Source organism: Rhea pennata, chromosome Z, assembly GCF_028389875.1.
Source record: "Rhea pennata isolate bPtePen1 chromosome Z, bPtePen1.pri, whole genome shotgun sequence".
Classification (NCBI taxonomy): domain Eukaryota; kingdom Metazoa; phylum Chordata; class Aves; order Rheiformes; family Rheidae; genus Rhea; species Rhea pennata.
In genome coordinates, this window is record NC_084702.1 from 21690848 (window position 1) to 21698738 (window position 7891).

Sequence of the window (7891 nt, forward strand, 5' to 3'; positions counted from 1 at the left end):
GGTCTGCAAGTTCAGTACTGGGATTTGATTAAACAAAGCATTCAGCAGCCTTTTGTCAGGACACAAACCAGGGCCAGATCTCTGAATTATGCTTGGTCCTGCTGTAGTGTCAAGATAACTGAAATACCTGAATCAGAACTGACCTTGAATTTGAATCAGGAATTGCAGTTTGATTCTTTTTTGTCATTCTTTATATTTTCTAAGACAAATATCTAGCAATTTTATGAGTGCTCGTGGTATTTGCCCCCCAACAGAAGACTGGGAGATGTTAAATAATTCTGTTGACTGAAAAGACAGAGAAATAGATTAGGATTTAATAGTGCAAGTGTGTAATCATGTAATAATTATATAAATGGGGAACTCACTAGCTGGAGACAGTTGAGGAAGAAAGAGACCTTGCTATCTTAGTCAACTGGAGTTTGCCTATGAGAAACCACTATGTAGCAGCTACAAAAAAATCTTATAATTCTATCACAAGATATTTTTCATAAAGTCAGGGAAACACTAGTGATATTATATTTCATATAGCTGTCATCACTTATGTTGAAGAAAGGTGAGCTGGAATGGGAACAGGTGCACTGAAGGGCTGTATAAGGATTCATAAAACAGAGTATCCAAGGAAAACGAAATGCTTTTTAAATTAAGGGATAGTAAGAGTGCATATTCAAATGGTCACACATTAGTTATGGCTAAATTCATACTAACTGAATGCTAACACACTAATTGAAAAGGATTATAACAGTATTGTAATCACTGAAGGAGGTGAGATCCTGTAAATACCTTTGCAATAGGATAGAGGGTCAAGAAACCAAAATAGTATTAATATAGAGTTTGAGAAACTTATGGTCAGGGTTGTATGCTTAAATAGGAGAATTCCTAGGAGATCAGAAATGAAGTTTTGGATATGTCAGTTCATCGAATTCCAAAAGGAGTTTGAAAGGAGGCTGGATTACTGTTTGTTTGCAGTCTGTCTTTGCTATATTAATCTGTACTTTGAGTTCCTGGAGGGTTGCTATGGAAGTTTATTTCCCTGCCAAGGAAAGAAGACTCTCTCCTCCTCCCTTCTGCTCTTTCTCCCTCTCTCATCCCCCCCCAAAGAGCTCTTAAAAGATCAACTGCTGGGCATTGTCATCTTTCTCTGTATCTGAATCTGAATCACTATCTTGAAAATAAAACAGATATCACTGAACAGTGATGATGGCCTAGAGATGGTAAATTTTATTTTTATCTAACTGGTGTGATCAATTGATATGCTCACAATTTAATTAACTACCATATTTGAAATATGCAAGTAATCTCTCCTTGAAATCAAATTGGAAGAAAAATTATTATTTTTCCCCTCTCTCTTACACAGTGTAGAGCATGATTTGCTTGTGATGATCACCTGGGAGCTTCGTAAGCCAGTCCCTGGTAAATCAAGGTACTGTAAGATTAGAGAGACCTTCCATCTTTTCTTCTCTCTTCCTGTATTGCTTTACAGCTATGGATGTTTTTTCATTTGTCTTTAACTTTTTATCAGTGTGAGAAGTGCTTTGGATTCTGTGGTGGCATACAGAACAGAAATCCTGCAGATAGGCCTCTAAGCTGGGTGTTTTTTTTAAGAGCATCATTTCATTCCAGGAACTGGTCTTGACAACCCGTCTGGTCCTCTCCAATCTTATGTTTCTAAAACAAGCTTATTATTTTCTTACTGACATGCTGCAACCCTAGGCTTTAGGGTTATATCTAAAAGTATCATTAAATCTTCAGTCATTCAACTTAAATTGCCAGTATGAGTTTCAATTAAATTTGATTACTACAATAGCTTAGGAATCGGACTTTGGTTTAGCTATAAGAAGCACTACATCTTATTACCAGGCTTGTGAGATATCAGTCTTTAATACAATAGAATTGAAATACTTCATTCCTGCTGCTTTTTTAAAGGTTATCTGTGATTCATTTAAACAGCATTTATTCCACTTGTAAATTAAACAGTTGCAGAAATGAGAAGTGAAAGAGACATGGTCTCCCTTACCCTCCTTCTCCTCTCCTCTCCTTTTCCTGTGTCTCTCACAACTCATAACTAAGTAGAACTGTAATTTAACCACTAGATATAGGTGAGTATCTATTATTTTAATGGGCAAATAGGAGGTGGCCCCCCCATCAGCACAGATGCCTGTTATCCTCTTAGTTTTAATCACGGTTCCTAAGGATCTGGATTTCACTCATGCAATCAAAGCTTCAGAGCAAAAAGTGCAAAGTGATGTCCCATCTCTGTTGCAGTGTGGAAATCTTCCAGTCTCTTTCTACTGTGATTGAAAACACTAGGGACAATGTAGAAGGACCCTTTGAAGCTAAATTATTGATTCGTTACTCTTCAATAGTCCCAGAACTGTAAATTAACTTACACACTTTGGCTCACACCAAAACTTCAGACAATATAAGCATAAGTTTATGTTAATACTGAATCTCTTGGTGCAGTTTTTATATCTAATTCACAAATGGGTGAGGAAGGGTGTATGAATATGGAGAAGTAGTGTTTAGGATCTTGTTTTGAATCACTGTCTGAGACTTGACCTCTGTCTAATTATTCTGACAGTAGACATTAAATCCTGAGTATGAGCCACAGAGGTGAGAAAACGAGTTAGATTATATTAATTGTTCATTATATGGTGTTGTTTCAGCTCTCCTGTCAAATTTCAAAGTTAAGCCTTTCTTCAAATACCTTATGCTTTATTTAAAAAACTCTAAAGCCTAGATGTGAATGGTAAAATGAGAAACCTTCTAAGTATGTTTCTTGGCTACGTAGAAGCTAAGACTATTGTTAAGACTTCCAGATGCTTCCTAAAGACTAAAATAATCGGGGACAAATAAAAAGGACATCTCCCACAGTAAAGCCCAATGATTTTTAAGTGCCTTCTGTTTTTGAGTGTCAGCTTCTGACTTTAAACTGCATAATGTTAACAGTGCTGCTTGATGTATGGCTCTCTAAGTAGGTAGGAGAGACAAAAACATATCCTAAAGAAAACAAAATTCTGCTTCCCTGAACTCTCAAGTAAGAGAAAAACTTTGCCTGCCAAAGGTGTTCCTGTTACCTTGCTGCTGTTTAGCCTTCTGGGTGAAGAAGCCTACAAAAACACAGCCCCATGGGGTTTTCTAGCCACAGCTGATCAGCCTTACAGTCAGTCTCTGCAGTGTGGGTGGGATTTGGTCCTGCAGGGGTGGGATGGGGCCCCACGGAAGTTTCTTGGGGAGGAAACTTCACGCTGCAGAGGATATGTTTTCAGCAGATGTTGAACATCATTAGTCCTTATGTGGATTCCCCACACTGAATTTCCCTCTGAAGGCAGAGAGGAACACTGAGCGTCTTCCAGATACTAAAAATACTTGGCAGGTCCCAGGGTTTTATCAATCAGGTTTGTTCCCTGAACAAAGAGACAGAAGCAGTGAATGGAGAATCTCAGCCACAGGTTTCTGCGTGCCGCAGAAGGGGAAAGGGAGAGAAACAGCAACAACTGTTGCTGAGGTGCTGAGTCCTGTTTTGTGACAAAAGCTTAACCCTCTAAAACATCCATTTCCTTGAGAGGTGTTTGGTTCGCCCCCCCTGAGATGAACGTCTCCCTCAAGGCATCTGCAAGCGCCATGGTTACTGTAGCGGGACTTAGACTTTTATACCTCTAGCCCACAACAGTGATTTTCTGAACAACTGCTGTCAGGTGCTTTTTGTTTAAGTACTTTATGTCAACATTCTAACTAAAATTATTAGCCTTAAAAGCAATGGCATTTGACAAAACCACAGCTCACTCATCTGTGATCCAAAATGAATGAATCTGTATGCAAGCAAACAAGGAAATAAGGAAGCGTTCTTTACTTATATTTCTGTTCAAACAGAAATGCTTTTTAGCTTACAACTAAAAACATTCTTGTGAATATCAAAGATCATCAAGATTCTGAAATGACATACAAAAAATGTGAAGAATTTTGATTGATATGTGAAGAATATGATTGATATGAGAAACCATGATAGAAAGAATTAATCAGTTCAACAGACTCTGCTTTGTGTTAACCCAGCTAAGTAATACAATATGCAAACTAAGTATGATGAAAAGCATTTAGTTGCCTCATAAATGCTCAGTACTCTTTAATATTCATGAACCACACTGCTTCTCTGTAACTTAAAAGGTGGAATAAAGAACAGTTTTAAACTAATTGCCCAGATTTCTTACTACAGTAAAGCATCTCTTAAAATACATTTTAAAATGTTTTGTTTTTCCAAAAAGCTCAATCATGTTAGTGGCTCAGACATATCTAAAATGTATTTATTATAACTTGGCCAGAACTGTAAATTCAGGTCCAAATCCAAACATCTTTAAAATTCAGATATGGTTAGATCCAAGGTTTTGGTTCAGCTCATTAAAAGACAGCTGCAAAAACTGGATTCTGATGCAGTAACTTACTCAGAGTTTGCAGTGTCCAGATGTTCAGTGGGGGGATGCTGCTTGTTTGGTCCATTCTATCTGTTTGTTTTTTGTCTTTCATGACTTTATATTCTTATGTTTTTATTTTCGTCTTATGTCTGACATATTTCTTCTGAGACAGCGAGGCTTATTCCGCTATTGAGTTGTGTTTTGGTCATCATTTCAGGTGTATAAAGCATTGTATCCTAATACATTGTATCCTAATACAATAGATCTTCTAACTCTAGCAGTTTAAACCTATTCTAGGGAAGTAAAGTTTTTCAGATAGTTTTATTTTATCATTTTCTAATTATTTTAGGATTAAATTCAAAACTCTAACATACTTCTATTGCTGTTTGTGTGTGTGTGCGTGTGTGTGTGTGTGTGTGCGTGCGTGTAATAGAAACAGGATGAGCATAATGTTGTATGAAGACTATGCTGCACTAATTCATTGTGGGACTCTACCACTGGCTTCTATCTTGGATTGGAGTGATCCAGTGTATCACATCTGGGATTGGAAACCCTCAAATGATTGTCACTGGCTTACAAAAATCAGTCAAGCAAACCATTGTCAATTTAACATATGGAGCAAAAACGTTTTTCAAATACGAAATTTCAGTTTAAATATTTATCTCAGCAATGCAATTGTCTCAAATTTCTACTGCCACAAAGGTGCCATTTGGATAAAAAATTCAAGATTTTTTTATCAAAACTGTTATCAAAACTGGAACCATAATGACAGTGAAGACCACCCAGCTTGTCATATATTGGCAAATTTAGCACTTTCATGTACTGTTATCAAGTTATTGTCTCTCTTTTCTTCCTTCTGGAATTGTAGAACTCCATCAGATCAGCTCCACTCCCCATTTGTGAATGATTTATTGCTTGTTCTACACATAATAATCATTCCAATGAGTTGAAAAGTGTCATTTTACTTGAATGATGGTACCTTCCTTGAACTGTTCATGGAAATGAGCCTAGAGGGGTAAATCTTTGTGGTTTAAATTAATGAGATCAGCAGAATACCTTAACCGTAGCAGACTACACTTCCAGGAGCTCTGTTTTGTCTTCTGTTGAAACCAAGCTCAGATGCCAAAGACACAGGTGGATTTCTGTGTTGGCTTGCCTAATTTAAGCAATAAATACCCTGTGACAATAAGCAGTTTTTACTAAAACCAGTGTCCAGTCTGCCATCTCTGTATCGTAGGCTGTGCAGAAGGCAGGCCTGGGAGAGGCTGTTTGAGGAAAACTTGTTCTGTGGCCTCTAGACAAAATTGAGTTCCCTGCTTCATAACCATGCTCACATCCTGCAGAAACCTGCTGCAAGCGGTGACCATCAGGAACCACAGCAGGCAGCACCCCTAGGCAGAGAACTGGCACACGTGACACCGGTGAGCTTTCTTGCCTCCTGCGCCAGGGTGCACTGGGGCGGGAGGCTGGGAGCTCAGCGCCTTCCCAGTCCCAGGGATGCTGGCACAGCTGGGCCCACAGTGCATGGAAAGAGCGCGCGGACGAATGCCTGGTGCCAGCACTGCTCCTGGGCTCCTGCATTTTAGCTGCCGAAGGCCGGTGAGGCTCCATGGCCAAAACTACAGTGCTCTGGCTATGCACTTCAGAGTGCCTGGTTTTATCCTAGGCATCGATCTGTGCCCAGTGCAACCTTCTTCACAGTGTGCTAGGATGAAGGGGCTGCAGTGCCCCACAAGGGATATAAATATTTGCTTACACGGATCTATTAAAAGAGGGCATGAGACATATATTTTTGTCTAAAAAGGGCTACTTAGGTTGCTGTATGAGCTGAGCAGGACTGCTGCAACGCAAGATGGTCTGAAAGTCTGTCTACTGACTAAAGTGCTGCAGAGCTTCATAATATCAGTAATTTAAAAAGGAAGGCTCAAGGCATTGTGTGCCATCTTTACTGGCACTAGAATGCAATTCTGTTTCACAACAGCTTTTTTTGAAGTCTGAGGGCATAACTGAATGGGAAATCACTATTCAAAACACATAAGCAAAGCAAAATAAGACTCGAAACCAGGGCCACTTTACAGTCTTGGGGAATCCCAAGTAAGTGGGTCAAGCAGCTGCTGCTCTTTCTTACAGTCCTACCTGTCTAATCTGTCTCAACACGCAAGGCCTAGTCTGCAGCATTTAGTAATAATATCAGGGAGAGTAAAGAGCCTCTTCCAGCTCCAGAGGAGAAGTAGGAGGGTCCTCATTTGCCTTCTTTAGGGTTGCCTTTTAAAGAGTGCCTCTAGTGCATCTGGCAGTCTCCATTCACCTACATGCAGGGACTAAAGCACATTGTACTTCTTCCCATCTTGTTTCCCGGCAATCTACTCAGTAGTAACTTTTGTACTCCCTTTAGCACATGAGGAAGATCAAAGGTGACATTTTGCTTATTTTTTAAAATAATTTTTAACTCTTGTAATAATAAATGTTGAACATTTTGCAAAACAATCATATGTGTGTATGGTAGTGTTATGAAAAATGGACCCTTCCTTTTCCTGAAACATGATAGTGAAGCGCAGAGAAAGGATGGAGAACTGCTTTGGTTGATCCCATGGAACAGGGCTGGGAGTACTGGGGTAAGATGATAATAAAGGGAAATCAGCATGGGCTGAGCAATCAGGAAAAGTCCTTAATGAGTTAGTATCCTGAGGGGCACAGGGAAAACCCTGCTATATGGAATGTTTTACATGTCATGTTTAACCTGAGACTGCAAAATGCATTGAATGAGGGGATAATACTGTTCTGGCAGAGGGAGGTATTATAACGTGACTGATATTTCAGGGCCAAATTCTCTGCTAGCATAAATAAGCAAAACTCTGCTGAAGTTAAAGGAGACCCAACTTTTCATGCCAACAAAGGATATATTCTTCCCTGCTACTCTGCATACAGCAGTTTTGAATGGGAATCATTAATCCCCATGAAGCAGAGGCTTGTGTGACTACTTGGCTTTCCAGGAAGGCTTTTCTTTTCCTTTTCTTTCTTTTTCTTCTTTTTTTTTTTTTTTAAACTTTTTGAGTATGATGAAAGCCTGAATAAGAAAAAAGCAAGCTGTGACATGCTTTCTTTAACCCGCAATGTATGGTGTCTGTTGACCCTAACAGCAGCCTTTGTCCTTGCCGTGCCTTCTGAGGCTGTGTGATTTTTCTGAATCAGATACTGCCAAGCAGAATTACATTCACCTAAATCTTTAATTTTCTAATGAAATGTTTGACACAGCTAAAGACATGAAGACAAGGAACCAGCATTCCTTTTGCACACAAGTTACCAAGCTCTCTCTGTTTATTTTGTGGTCCTTCTTCCTTACTAAAGCTAAATATCTCTTCCCTCTCTTTTTCTTCCCTCTGCTTCCACCAGCTTTATTCCAAAAAGTAATATGCCCCAATCTGGGTTTAAGATGATGTATCCTGGAATATCATCTAACCTAACACTTTCAGACCTCCAAGTTT